This window comes from Hesperophylax consimilis, chromosome 20 (assembly GCF_061612785.1).
Source record: "Hesperophylax consimilis isolate HC1 chromosome 20, BYU_Hcon_1.0, whole genome shotgun sequence".
Classification (NCBI taxonomy): domain Eukaryota; kingdom Metazoa; phylum Arthropoda; class Insecta; order Trichoptera; family Limnephilidae; genus Hesperophylax; species Hesperophylax consimilis.
Window position 1 is genome coordinate 13411953 of NC_142855.1, and position 16155 is coordinate 13428107.

The window sequence follows — 16155 nt, forward strand, 5'->3', positions numbered from 1 at the left end:
ACCGAGGATGTATACTATATATGTATCTTGTCTTTTACAGACCTGCATGGAACTAGAATGTCGCTAGGTGTTTCTGATGTGAGCTCCTGCTAACTAAGTGTGGATGTGTAGTTTTATATGGACTAGCGCCCTATACCTGTTTTACCGGTATCTTACCGGGAAGTGCTTTAAAAGTGTTCATCTCGCCATTTTTACACTATGGATGTCATTGTGATTGACTTGGACCATTTCAAAATGAACTCAGCAATTGTTTTATTTCAATTCGAGATTCAAAATTTACCAAACAGATACTTGGAGGAATTCAGAAATTTATAAATATGGACTCACCAAAGTGTTTCAATTTTTGATAATGTGAAAAAAGTTACCCAAATAATAATCCACGGGAGGAATTAATTAATAGTGGGAACATGATAAAGGAAGTAGTTTCTCTTTAATATTAGATACATTCTGATAGAAGTGAGTAATCAGAAGAAGAATAAGGGTGGGTTGTTTCGCGGAATTTTAACAATTCATCAAATTTCAAAAATGATTTTCAAGTTCTGTGTAGGTTCTATTCAAGTTCTATTATTCTATAATAACTGGCCAGAGGCTTCACATAACTGAGAACAGAACTTGGATAGAACCTTCACAGAACTTGAAAATCAGCTTTGAAATTTGATGAATTGTTCAAATTCTATGAAACAACCCGTCCTAAGTGATTGAATCTTGCATTACATAATTTAAACATTATTGTGAAGTTAAAACTAATTTTTATATGTAAAATGATTATGTGTTATGTTTATTAAATTAAAGAAAAATGGTAGACCTGTAGACAAGCTGTCATGGGGCAGGCAGCGGGACTACTCTTTGTTATTTATAAAATTCTTGTTATATCAATGTTTTATTATCCTAATATTAAATAATAAGTACATCAGTATTATAATGAGCTTAGTTTACAATACATCCCAGCGTTACATACCCAACATCCTCCAGTTGTGTTGACTGGGCGGCTGCAAATCTCCAGGTCATGTTTTGCGCCGGCAGGGTGATGAGGGCTGCCAGCGGGGAATGTTCTAGAGCACTCCTCCTGAGATACTCTCTGCATTGTCCTCTGAAATGTTGAAAAACGTACCAACTAATTGTTTTATCCAATGAGAACAATCCGTATAGTATTACAATGTGAAGTGAGGTTTTGAAGAAATGTGTTTTTTAATGTAAATACTGCACAAGTGTTACAACTGCTCCCAACCGTCTAGAACCAGTGGGACTATGAGATCCTCAATTGTGTAAAAGGGGAGGGGAAGGAGATGGGAAAGAGGAAGGTGGGGAAGTACCTGACTAATTAGATTTGGTCACCAAACACGACTAAAGCCATTTCAAGATACATTCGATCCGAATGAGATCTTTCACCAGGGCGATACTGAGAGTATCTTCGACTCTGGAACGTGCCACAAATATATATGTACTTTACTTTTAATAAATTTATTGTGAAATTTACCACTAGGATTTGAACCAGATACTTCTAAGTGTGTGCTTTAATTAACATTTTATGTGAATAAAATTAAATATTATTTAGTATATTTGCTCCTCTTCAGAGTGGTAGAAATAGGAGAATATAAGACGCGCAAGTGGATGGTAGAAGAGGTTTGGGACTCCCAAGGTAGACATGGCAAGTACCTGAGTCATCTCAAGAATCAGATTAACAGAACCTATGTATGAATGTGCATGAAGCAAGGAGTGTGTGTTAAAACAGAGTTGTGTGGCGGTCCCTCCTCTCTGCCTACCCCTGCGGGGAGACGGCGTGATGGTCAGATATCTATTTAAATAAATATACATTTAGTACCAGCCACAGCTGTCAATCTTATCATTATCACATCATCAGTCATTGTTCATTCTGAAGGCAGAGAAATGTGTTCTAACCTTGTAGTCAGGATTGGATGTGCCATCCCACGCAGTGAAGATGAAGCCACTGTCAGGAAGAGTTGTGCCGGTGTGGAGACAGACTGGGATTATACTGCTTGTAAATGTTACCCTGAAATGGATATAATTTTTTTTTTTAAAACTGTAAGTGGTGGTGCGATGCAATAATATTCATTAACCCTTTAGGTGCGGTATGCCGATATTTCCGCATGACGCATGACACTCGTGAGACCCTGTCACCTGTTATTTGACATAGGAAATAATGGCAATAATTTATTTCGTGACTTTACTTTTGAATAGTTTGTAACATTGTAATAATAATTACAAATAGGTTCTAATGTCAGTTGTGACTCTGTCCGTAGCTCTGGTTCAATGAACTCCAGAACTTTGATGGTGATTTATTTTTAGGGTGTTATGCCTTATTGCGCTACCTCCTTCTTTAGCCCACTTTGGACAGCATTACAGTTGTTAAGATTTCAGGTACTGAAATCTTAATATTGGTGCTTGTCATCCTAATGGGTGTGGCAACATTTATTTTGTGTTAGCGATTGCCGGGGCAATTTCGTATAGCCACGGATTTTTAATCCTTCTTCTCTTGTTACCATACGTCTTGGGCGGGTCGTTTTTGGCAAAACGGCAGAGCTGCCAGGTTTTCACTTATATGTGGTTTATAAAACCGCGGAGAGAGATAGCAATATTGGGCTCACCGTACATGAGCTGCCCTACGGGTATTTTTTATTGTTTAAATAAAGACCAATATTCAAGAGCTGAAGTTATTATTGAAGAGTTACTCCAGTCACACTTCCCTTTGGAATCTGGTGGTACCACGCCGGATTGCTCTGTCAGGAGAGTGAAGTTGAGATCCTGAACAACAGTAATTACAAATAAACATGTAATTTCATATTCCAGTACACATCTGTCCTGACGATGAACACTATAATGCTGTCCGAAACGTTGTATAAAGAAGGAGGTAGCGCAACATGGCATAATACCCCAAAAATAAATCGCTACAATAATTTTTGCCGTGAAATTCTCAAATCATATCCAGAATTTTGGTTTTGACTTTAAGTGTCATTATTTTCGAAATTGCAACTGATTTTTCGACAATTCAGACTATCTGTAATGTTTTTCGGGTCTGCGCTAGGTATCTTTCTATATTAAAGTGTTTAGTGTGGCGCACAGTTTGCTGTAGTCCACCCTTGTATGCGCGCGAGTTCCCTACAGAGCATCAGACCATGTGAAGCAACAGTGGGCCTGTTCCGCTAGCAGGGCATGTAGCAAGAATGGAAGATAGGACAGGACATAGGAGTGTTTGTTGGTCGACCTACACTGAGGTGGCACTATACAGGTGGAACTATTCCTGCTAATAAGTTATAAGGAACCGGCGTTGCTTGAACTAACCCTTGTATGCGCGCGAGTTCCCTACAGAGCATCAGACCATGTGAAGCAACAGTGGGCCTGTTCCGCTAGCAGGGCATGTAGCAAGAATGGAAGATAGGACAGGACATAGGAGTGTTTGTTGGTCGACCTACACTGAGGTGGCACTATACAGGTGGAACTATTCCTGCTAATAAGTTATAAGGAACCGGCGTTGCTTGAACTAACCCTTGTATGCGCGCGAGTTCCCTACAGAGCATCAGACCATGTGAAGCAACAGTGGGCCTGTTCCGCTAGCAGGGCATGTAGCAAGAATGGAAGATAGGACAGGACATAGGAGTGTTTGTTGGTCGACCTACACTGAGGTGGCACTATACAGGTGGAACTATTCCTGCTAATAAGTTATAAGAAACCGGCGTTGCTTGAACTAACCCTTGTATGCGCGCGAGTTCCCTACAGAGCATCAGACCATGTGAAGCAACAGTGGGCCTGTTCCGCTAGCAGGGCATGTAGCAAGAATGGAAGATAGGACAGGACATAGGAGTGTTTGTTGGTCGACCTACACTGAGGTGGCACTATACAGGTGGAACTATTCCTGCTAATAAGTTATAAGGAACCGGCGTTGCTTGAACTAACCCTTGTATGCGCGCGAGTTCCCTACAGAGCATCAGACCATGTGAAGCAACAGTGGGCCTGTTCCGCTAGCAGGGCATGTAGCAAGAATGGAAGATAGGACAGGACATAGGAGTGTTTGTTGGTCGACCTACACTGAGGTGGCACTATACAGGTGGAACTATTCCTGCTAATAAGTTATAAGAAACCGGCGTTGCTTGAACTAACCCTTGTATGCGCGCGAGTTCCCTACAGAGCATCAGACCATGTGAAGCAACAGTGGGCCTGTTCCGCTAGCAGGGCATGTAGCAAGAATGGAAGATAGGACAGGACATAGGAGTGTTTGTTGGTCGACCTACACTGAGGTGGCACTATACAGGTGGAACTATTCCTGCTAATAAGTTATAAGAAACCGGCGTTGCTTGAACTAACCCTTGTATGCGCGCGAGTTCCCTACAGAGCATCAGACCATGTGAAGCAACAGTGGGCCTGTTCCGCTAGCAGGGCATGTAGCAAGAATGGAAGATAGGACAGGACATAGGAGTGTTTGTTGGTCGACCTACACTGAGGTGGCACTATACAGGTGGAACTATTCCTGCTAATAAGTTATAAGGAACCGGCGTTGCTTGAACTAACCCTTGTATGCGCGCGAGTTCCCTACAGAGCATCAGACCATGTGAAGCAACAGTGGGCCTGTTCCGCTAGCAGGGCATGTAGCAAGAATGGAAGATAGGACAGGACATAGGAGTGTTTGTTGGTCGACCTACACTGAGGTGGCACTATACAGGTGGAACTATTCCTGCTAATAAGTTATAAGAAACCGGCGTTGCTTGAACTAACCCTTGTATGCGCGCGAGTTCCCTACAGAGCATCAGACCATGTGAAGCAACAGTGGGCCTGTTCCGCTAGCAGGGCATGTAGCAAGAATGGAAGATAGGACAGGACATAGGAGTGTTTGTTGGTCGACCTACACTGAGGTGGCACTATACAGGTGGAACTATTCCTGCTAATAAGTTATAAGGAACCGGCGTTGCTTGAACTAACCCTTGTATGCGCGCGAGTTCCCTACAGAGCATCAGACCATGTGAAGCAACAGTGGGCCTGTTCCGCTAGCAGGGCATGTAGCAAGAATGGAAGATAGGACAGGACATAGGAGTGTTTGTTGGTCGACCTACACTGAGGTGGCACTATACAGGTGGAACTATTCCTGCTAATAAGTTATAAGGAACCGGCGTTGCTTGAACTAACCCTCGTTTGTAGGTCAGTGTGGAGATGCCATTGTCTTTTGTATCACCACTATTATTTTAATGACAAACTAAAAGCAAGTAAATTACCTAATGACAACCTAATTGTGCACCATTTTAGCAGATGAGACCAACCTGATGAAAAATGAAATAAAATGTGAATATCGCACAAGAGTCCCAACTGCTCCCAAGCCAGTGAGACCATCGTATCTCCAATAGTTGATGTATGTTGTGGGGCTGAAGACAGTAGGGAGGGAAATGAGATGGGGAAGAGGAAGGTGGGAAAGTACTTGGCTATTCAGATCTGGTCACCAAATACGGCTAAAGCCATCTCAAGCAATGAATGGTGAACACCAGAGCGATACTAAGAGTATCTTCTACTCTGGAAAGTGCCGCAAAAATACTAAAATAAGATTTACTATTTGAACCTGCGACCTCCAGATTGCTAGTCGAGAGTCTTACCACTCGACCACGGTGGCCGTCAGATTTGTAATGTTGATAAAATAATACTTAAACACTTAAATGTTTATAAAATGGAATGCAGAAATACGGCAGGTCTGAAGGTTCTGGAGATAGCTCAGTTGCTAGAGTAAACGCCGGAAAAGCAAATGGTCTATAAATCAAAGTCCGGTCGCCCCCATGAATAGATATTTTTTATTTTTACTAAAATTATTCCAATGTTTTGTATAATTATGAAAAGCTTACTGTCTGTCAAGCTGCAGAAGGGCGATGTTGTTATACGCTAAAGAGTAAGTCCTATTGTATAGTGGGTGGGAGTGTATTTTTATCACATTGTATCGTCAGGGTTGTACTGAGGTGTAAAGTTCCCCCCCAATCCGACGAAGTTGACCTTCTCTGAGCTGAAACAAAAGAAGTGCAGGTTATATTAACATTGCCATGTGCATCTTAAGTAGGTCTAATTGTCTAATACAATCACTACGTCATCTGAGATTCACCACCATAATATATTTGTTATGGTTTTATATTTCAAAGGAAAACCGCTGATTCAATTCAATTCAATTTTTTATTCTTTTAAAAACATTACAAAATCGTTAATTTCAAAACGTCTTAAAATAAATTACATTAATATAATTCGGTACATACATATTATAAAGCAGAATTTAGTGAAGCTATACACTATGGTGTATAATTTGTAAACATGGAGGGGAAAATAAAATTACTGCCTCGGACTAGCGGCAACAAAGATTGCTGTTTAAAAGCAACTTCTTAAATACTAAATATATATGTGGATATCTGAATTGATTCTGTTCAACTACTGACTCATCTCGCTAACTTTACTCTCCGAACAGTTCGAGAGAGTTCTTAAGGCTCCGTAGTAAGTGTTCAGTCAGATATGTAAATATGTACAAATGTTAGAGTGAACGCGCTAATATTATAAAAATAAGACAATAAATTTGCGAAAATTGTTAAAATATATAATGAAACACGACTCGTTTGGTAAAAAATCCTTCTACAAATGCCTAAGTTGCATTTAAAGATACACTGTGAATTTTTTAATACCTACGAAATGTTAAATAACAAAACAAAATGTGTTTGTAATCATTTTCGGAGAACACTTGAGATTTTTTTCGTTCTATGGAATTTCGTAAAATTAACGTTTCTACTCAAATGTATAAATATTATCTTCATAAACAACATAAATTTTTTATAAGTGTTCAAGAGAAATGTGTTATAAATTGGTAGAAATACGAAATGCGTGGCTTAAAACCAGTTGGGTCATGTGGTGCTATATCTGTCACCAAAAGACAAATCCTCATGAAACAAAAGTCCTCATCTCCTTTTCTACTATGGTCAGACATATAATATAAACAGAATAATAAGAAGGAGTGATCACCTGGCGATCTCGGGCGGCCGCGGGGAGGAAACCAGGTGGGTGGCGAAAATTTGATTTTATTTAAATCTACAGTTTTGTTCTGAGATTGATGAAATTTTGCACACTTTACTTTCAAAACAAGGGAAGGCTACAGTCTACATAAGATTTCAAAAAATTCTATGTGAAACCCGGGAAATATTTTTCATAAAATGGTTGGTCTGTGGTTGTGTTATAGCGCGGGATAGTTAGTTAGTCAAGCATATTTAACTAACTATCCCGCGCTATAACACAACCATAAAATGGTTGGTCTGTGGTTGTGTTATAGCGCGGGATAGTTAGTTAGTCAAGCATATTTAACTAACTATCCCGCGCTATAACACAACCATAAAATGGTTGGTCTGTGGTTGTGTTATAGCGCGGGATAGTTAGTTAGTCAAGCATATTTAACTAACTATCCCGCGCTATAACACAACCATAAAATGGTTGGTCTGTGGTTGTGTTATAGCGCGGGATAGTTAGTTAGTCAAGCATATTTAACTAACTATCCCGCGCTATAACACAACCATAAAATGGTTGGTCTGTGGTTGTGTTATAGCGCGGGATAGTTAGTTAGTCAAGCATATTTAACTAACTATCCCGCGCTATAACACAACCATAAAATGGTTGGTCTGTGGTTGTGTTATAGCGCGGGATAGTTAGTTAGTCAAGCATATTTAACTAACTATCCCGCGCTATAACACAACCACAAAATGGTTGGTCTGTGGTTGTGTTATAGCGCGGGATAGTTAGTTAGTCAAGCATATTTAACTAACTATCCCGCGCTATAACACAACCACAAAATGGTTGGTCTGTGGTTGTGTTATAGCGCGGGATAGTTAGTTAGTCAAGCATATTTAACTAACTATCCCGCGCTATAACACAACCACAAAATGGTTGGTCTGTGGTTGTGTTATAGCGCGGGATAGTTAGTTAGTCAAGCATATTTAACTAACTATCCCGCGCTATAACACAACCACAAAATGGTTGGTCTGTGGTTGTGTTATAGCGCGGGATAGTTAGTTAGTCAAGCATATTTAACTAACTATCCCGCGCTATAACACAACCACAAAATGGTTGGTCTGTGGTTGTGTTATAGCGCGGGATAGTTAGTTAGTCAAGCATATTTAACTAACTATCCCGCGCTATAACACAACCACAAAATGGTTGGTCTGTGGTTGTGTTATAGCGCGGGATAGTTAGTTAGTCAAGCATATTTAACTAACTATCCCGCGCTATAACACAACCACAAAATGGTTGGTCTGTGGTTGTGTTATAGCGCGGGATAGTTAGTTAGTCAAGCATATTTAACTAACTATCCCGCGCTATAACACAACCACAAAATGGTTGGTCTGTGGTTGTGTTATAGCGCGGGATAGTTAGTTAGTCAAGCATATTTAACTAACTATCCCGCGCTATAACACAACCACAAAATGGTTGGTCTGTGGTTGTGTTATAGCGCGGGATAGTTAGTTAGTCAAGCATATTTAACTAACTATCCCGCGCTATAACACAACCACAAAATGGTTGGTCTGTGGTTGTGTTATAGCGCGGGATAGTTAGTTAGTCAAGCATATTTAACTAACTATCCCGCGCTATAACACAACCACAAAATGGTTGGTCTGTGGTTGTGTTATAGCGCGGGATAGTTAGTTAGTCAAGCATATTTAACTAACTATCCCGCGCTATAACACAACCACAAAATGGTTGGTCTGTGGTTGTGTTATAGCGCGGGATAGTTAGTTAGTCAAGCATATTTAACTAACTATCCCGCGCTATAACACAACCACAAAATGGTTGGTCTGTGGTTGTGTTATAGCGCGGGATAGTTAGTTAGTCAAGCATATTTAACTAACTATCCCGCGCTATAACACAACCACAAAATGGTTGGTCTGTGGTTGTGTTATAGCGCGGGATAGTTAGTTAGTCAAGCATATTTAACTAACTATCCCGCGCTATAACACAACCACAAAATGGTTGGTCTGTGGTTGTGTTATAGCGCGGGATAGTTAGTTAGTCAAGCATATTTAACTAACTATCCCGCGCTATAACACAACCACAAAATGGTTGGTCTGTGGTTGTGTTATAGCGCGGGATAGTTAGTTAGTCAAGCATATTTAACTAACTATCCCGCGCTATAACACAACCACAAAATGGTTGGTCTGTGGTTGTGTTATAGCGCGGGATAGTTAGTTAGTCAAGCATATTTAACTAACTATCCCGCGCTATAACACAACCACAAAATGGTTGGTCTGTGGTTGTGTTATAGCGCGGGATAGTTAGTTAGTCAAGCATATTTAACTAACTATCCCGCGCTATAACACAACCACAAAATGGTTGGTCTGTGGTTGTGTTATAGCGCGGGATAGTTAGTTAGTCAAGCATATTTAACTAACTATCCCGCGCTATAACACAACCACAAAATGGTTGGTCTGTGGTTGTGTTATAGCGCGGGATAGTTAGTTAGTCAAGCATATTTAACTAACTATCCCGCGCTATAACACAACCACAAAATGGTTGGTCTGTGGTTGTGTTATAGCGCGGGATAGTTAGTTAGTCAAGCATATTTAACTAACTATCCCGCGCTATAACACAACCACAAAATGGTTGGTCTGTGGTTGTGTTATAGCGCGGGATAGTTAGTTAGTCAAGCATATTTAACTAACTATCCCGCGCTATAACACAACCACAAAATGGTTGGTCTGTGGTTGTGTTATAGCGCGGGATAGTTAGTTAGTCAAGCATATTTAACTAACTATCCCGCGCTATAACACAACCACAAAATGGTTGGTCTGTGGTTGTGTTATAGCGCGGGATAGTTAGTTAGTCAAGCATATTTAACTAACTATCCCGCGCTATAACACAACCACAAAATGGTTGGTCTGTGGTTGTGTTATAGCGCGGGATAGTTAGTTAGTCAAGCATATTTAACTAACTATCCCGCGCTATAACACAACCACAAAATGGTTGGTCTGTGGTTGTGTTATAGCGCGGGATAGTTAGTTAGTCAAGCATATTTAACTAACTATCCCGCGCTATAACACAACCACAAAATGGTTGGTCTGTGGTTGTGTTATAGCGCGGGATAGTTAGTTAGTCAAGCATATTTAACTAACTATCCCGCGCTATAACACAACCACAAAATGGTTGGTCTGTGGTTGTGTTATAGCGCGGGATAGTTAGTTAGTCAAGCATATTTAACTAACTATCCCGCGCTATAACACAACCACAAAATGGTTGGTCTGTGGTTGTGTTATAGCGCGGGATAGTTAGTTAGTCAAGCATATTTAACTAACTATCCCGCGCTATAACACAACCACAAAATGGTTGGTCTGTGGTTGTGTTATAGCGCGGGATAGTTAGTTAGTCAAGCATATTTAACTAACTATCCCGCGCTATAACACAACCACAAAATGGTTGGTCTGTGGTTGTGTTATAGCGCGGGATAGTTAGTTAGTCAAGCATATTTAACTAACTATCCCGCGCTATAACACAACCACAAAATGGTTGGTCTGTGGTTGTGTTATAGCGCGGGATAGTTAGTTAGTCAAGCATATTTAACTAACTATCCCGCGCTATAACACAACCACAAAATGGTTGGTCTGTGGTTGTGTTATAGCGCGGGATAGTTAGTTAGTCAAGCATATTTAACTAACTATCCCGCGCTATAACACAACCACAAAATGGTTGGTCTGTGGTTGTGTTATAGCGCGGGATAGTTAGTTAGTCAAGCATATTTAACTAACTATCCCGCGCTATAACACAACCACAAAATGGTTGGTCTGTGGTTGTGTTATAGCGCGGGATAGTTAGTTAGTCAAGCATATTTAACTAACTATCCCGCGCTATAACACAACCACAAAATGGTTGGTCTGTGGTTGTGTTATAGCGCGGGATAGTTAGTTAGTCAAGCATATTTAACTAACTATCCCGCGCTATAACACAACCACAAAATGGTTGGTCTGTGGTTGTGTTATAGCGCGGGATAGTTAGTTAGTCAAGCATATTTAACTAACTATCCCGCGCTATAACACAACCACAAAATGGTTGGTCTGTGGTTGTGTTATAGCGCGGGATAGTTAGTTAGTCAAGCATATTTAACTAACTATCCCGCGCTATAACACAACCACAAAATGGTTGGTCTGTGGTTGTGTTATAGCGCGGGATAGTTAGTTAGTCAAGCATATTTAACTAACTATCCCGCGCTATAACACAACCACAAAATGGTTGGTCTGTGGTTGTGTTATAGCGCGGGATAGTTAGTTAGTCAAGCATATTTAACTAACTATCCCGCGCTATAACACAACCACAAAATGGTTGGTCTGTGGTTGTGTTATAGCGCGGGATAGTTAGTTAGTCAAGCATATTTAACTAACTATCCCGCGCTATAACACAACCATAAAATGGTTGGTCTGTGGTTGTGTTATAGCGCGGGATAGTTAGTTAGTCAAGCATATTTAACTAACTATCCCGCGCTATAACACAACCACAAAATGGTTGGTCTGTGGTTGTGTTATAGCGCGGGATAGTTAGTTAGTCAAGCATATTTAACTAACTATCCCGCGCTATAACACAACCACAAAATGGTTGGTCTGTGGTTGTGTTATAGCGCGGGATAGTTAGTTAGTCAAGCATATTTAACTAACTATCCCGCGCTATAACACAACCACAAAATGGTTGGTCTGTGGTTGTGTTATAGCGCGGGATAGTTAGTTAGTCAAGCATATTTAACTAACTATCCCGCGCTATAACACAACCACAAAATGGTTGGTCTGTGGTTGTGTTATAGCGCGGGATAGTTAGTTAGTCAAGCATATTTAACTAACTATCCCGCGCTATAACACAACCACAAAATGGTTGGTCTGTGGTTGTGTTATAGCGCGGGATAGTTAGTTAGTCAAGCATATTTAACTAACTATCCCGCGCTATAACACAACCACAAAATGGTTGGTCTGTGGTTGTGTTATAGCGCGGGATAGTTAGTTAGTCAAGCATATTTAACTAACTATCCCGCGCTATAACACAACCACAAAATGGTTGGTCTGTGGTTGTGTTATAGCGCGGGATAGTTAGTTAGTCAAGCATATTTAACTAACTATCCCGCGCTATAACACAACCACAAAATGGTTGGTCTGTGGTTGTGTTATAGCGCGGGATAGTTAGTTAGTCAAGCATATTTAACTAACTATCCCGCGCTATAACACAACCACAAAATGGTTGGTCTGTGGTTGTGTTATAGCGCGGGATAGTTAGTTAGTCAAGCATATTTAACTAACTATCCCGCGCTATAACACAACCACAAAATGGTTGGTCTGTGGTTGTGTTATAGCGCGGGATAGTTAGTTAGTCAAGCATATTTAACTAACTATCCCGCGCTATAACACAACCACAAAATGGTTGGTCTGTGGTTGTGTTATAGCGCGGGATAGTTAGTTAGTCAAGCATATTTAACTAACTATCCCGCGCTATAACACAACCACAAAATGGTTGGTCTGTGGTTGTGTTATAGCGCGGGATAGTTAGTTAGTCAAGCATATTTAACTAACTATCCCGCGCTATAACACAACCACAAAATGGTTGGTCTGTGGTTGTGTTATAGCGCGGGATAGTTAGTTAGTCAAGCATATTTAACTAACTATCCCGCGCTATAACACAACCACAAAATGGTTGGTCTGTGGTTGTGTTATAGCGCGGGATAGTTAGTTAGTCAAGCATATTTAACTAACTATCCCGCGCTATAACACAACCACAAAATGGTTGGTCTGTGGTTGTGTTATAGCGCGGGATAGTTAGTCAGTCAAGAATATTTAGTTTATTTCTGTTTGAAAATGGTTTTATGTTTTCATTATCGAAACGAGTGAATTTGGAAAAGGGCTATTTTTTATAAATAACATTGCTGTGGTTCAGTCTGTCTGTGCTAATACAGAAACAATAGCGCGTGTTGCTTTTACGTCCAATAGATGGCGCTGTTTAAAAAGAAACATCTTTTACCTGTCACAGGTGACATCTATATACTATAGGTTTAACACACGCGTATTTGAATGCAACGTTGTGTCAAAATTACAAAGAATTTTTAACAAAAGAACATTTACGTTTTTATATAATATAGATAGATTTGCAGTGAAGGGACTTTAAAGTTTTGAAATAGTCTGATAGTGGGGTAATCATACGGAAAATTAAATAGTCTGATAGTGGGGTACGGCAAATTAGTAATAATTTTTTATTAAAATTTTTTGAGATTTCAGAGATTTAATCAGGGAGAAATAAATGGTTCTACTCTAAAATTAAATATGTTTCTTGGCCCGTTGTCCTACAGGTCGGTAAGGAATCTACATAAACCGAGTGCTATAAGACTCTCTGCCGTTTGCTTACTGACCCGTAGGACGACGGGCTTATTCTAATAAAAAATATACACTGATTTTTTTATCCTTTCTATTGTTTGTAATTTCCACTTCATATTATACCATGGTATTTTAAATTAGGTTTAGCGGTAAGCACAAAGCAGTCAGGTTTACATTATTTCAATTAATATTACAGTTATATGAGTGTTTACCAGTGGCGGTCCGTGACTTTTCATTTAGCTAACTAGAGTGGTTGGCTAGTGGCTAAAGATTGACAAAAACGATATATTTTAATAATTCAATAACAGAAATATTTAAAGAAAAACGACAACAACATTACTAAACTAGGCCACGGAAAAATAATTTCACTTAAGGCCTATGCCATCTTTGGGGATGCTGTGTAATACTTGAAGAAGGTCTTGAAGAAACCCATATCGTAGGAGGGAACAAACACAGAGGCCCGAAATTATTTCACAGCCAAGCTGTAGAATTAAAAAATAAATCTTAGAAACGACCTGTTCTCATGTGACAAATGTCAACCGTGTACAAATATTTGCAGCATCTTCCATTGAAATACCGGTACTTACTTATAATACGTTTATCGAAAATGAAACGGAAACACTCCTAAAACAATCTGTATCTCTTAAAGTTACTGGAGGTCTAGCACGGTCAGTCGATAAAGCCATATGTCATATATGGTCAACAATTGATAAGAAATGATCGGACGGCCGATAAACATATTTTAGGCCTCCATAGCATCAGATAAGCTTCGTTTAACTGTCAATATACACATCTTCTTTAATAATGTCGTTCGTTATGCAAAATTACTGGCTTATTAACGAACAGAGTTGAACTAACGAAGCTCTTAGAATTGGAAAATAAGTCGTATACGCGGCGAACTGAGGCGGGTACGGGTACCGCCGCCCCAAGAACTATTTATTACATAACCAACACCTCTGCCATACGTCACCCCAAGTGGTTCGCTACGTTTGGTGACTTAGCAGGGGTTTCCGGTTCATGGCAGGCCGGATCGGGAGAGACTGGTTGGTGGAGACCTTTTGACCTCTTCAGCAGGACTCTCTCGGAACATTGCCTCGCACCGCAGTGGGAGGGATGGATTCATACATCTGTCATTCCTAGACTCACTAACCCCCAGATTCTAATCCACCCCTTATACCTTTTTCCTTCTCAGAACTTCCCATCCTTCCTTTTTTAAAAAGAAGCCTCACACAGCATCCCCAAAGAGGAGAGAGGCCCTGATGGGAACTTTTTTCAAATAAGGAATTAAACAAATACGTCACTATCTCAATGACATTTCTATTTTGAAATATTCTTCAGGCAGGTAGGTGCCATAATTTTATTTTATTTATTTTTATTTTATTAACGCCTAGAAGGCTTTTACATATACATGTTATGGGTTTTGTTGTTCAGTAGCATTATAAAATATTTTAATTACATAGCATAATAAATTGAGTATGAACTTACATAACAATGTGTAGGGTTATTGTTTTGGTGTTATTATTTTATAAACATAAGCAAGCAAAGTTAATAATAATATTAAAAAAATTGCAAATAAGAAAGTCAAACACGAATTAAAACGGCCACCATGATGAACCCAAAACTGAACGTACAGACAGATGAAATGCAAAGCGGTTGAGTTAAAACAGGACTTCGCAACGCAAAGTCAATTATGTGAGGTAAATTCACTAGTTCGCCACTTATACCACGAGTTGTCAGACACTGTGTATACCACGAGTTTGTGAAATATCGTCTAAAATGTGCTTAAATCTTTAAGGTTAGATCGTTCAAATATCTTACCAATTTGTTTTTTCTATTTTCATCGTTGCAATTTTCATTATGACAAGGAAGAGTTGAATTTTAAAATGAAGAAACAATAAACTCACCCAATGTCTGTAATGGCGCGTGCAGCACACACCACCCACCGGTCACTCAGTAAGGTCACTGGAAACCCCTGCCAGGAGATCTCTCCACTCCGACCTGATCCAATACGTCCCTGGGAACACAACACATATCTTCATATTAATCTCTAAGCAAGTGTTGATTCTTTCCTTATCTGTGGTGTGTATTTACTGCACATTGATTCTAATAACTTTAATAACTCTATAAATATAATAAATTCTGGGATCAGATTTTAGGTATTCCTCCGTTATACATTTATGCACTGAATTAAAAAATAATATATTACAGGGTTTTCAAATTCAATTAAAAATCAGAGTTTTTTGTTGAAAATCGGGAAAAAATACACCAATACAATCAACCGTGTGATACTAATACGCGAAGAGTGTGCGAGGAAATGACACGCTATTGATGTCCCGCTTTAATTCGCTATGCGGGAACATGAGACATCCACACTTCTGCAGTTGTAGTTTTTGATTTAGACCATCAATACCTACGACCGCACAGCTGTGTTTGTGCCAGCCGCCAGCCGCTAGCCAGTCGCCCGCGAACCGTCGTTAGATGTGGACCCCTCGCATGTTTCTTTAGCATCTGCCGATGGTTTTTTCATGTTTTCAGCAATTAAATTACAATTATTATCACTTTTGATATAAAATATAATAAACATAATCGATTAGCTATGAATATTCATATTTTTCCGATATTAAATCGCTTATTTTGAGATGTGTATTGACTACACAGCACCGGAACGCGTGTACTTTTTTTAGCTCAGTAAGGGAAAGGTTAAATTGCTCGCAAAATGTTTGCTGATTTTCGTTTTTTTCATTTGCTTTGTTCATTTTGTACTGCCAACCATCTGGAACCAGTGACACTATGGCATCCCAACCAACCATCT

At 39.7% G+C, this 16155-nt stretch overlaps 1 protein-coding gene across 2 annotated transcripts in view; it reads right to left on the reverse strand.

Moving 5' to 3' along the window:
- LOC149414116 (serine protease snk-like) overlaps nucleotides 1-16155 on the reverse strand; it is a 623520-nt gene that overhangs the window by 558862 nt on the left and 48503 nt on the right. The window lies entirely within an intron of this gene.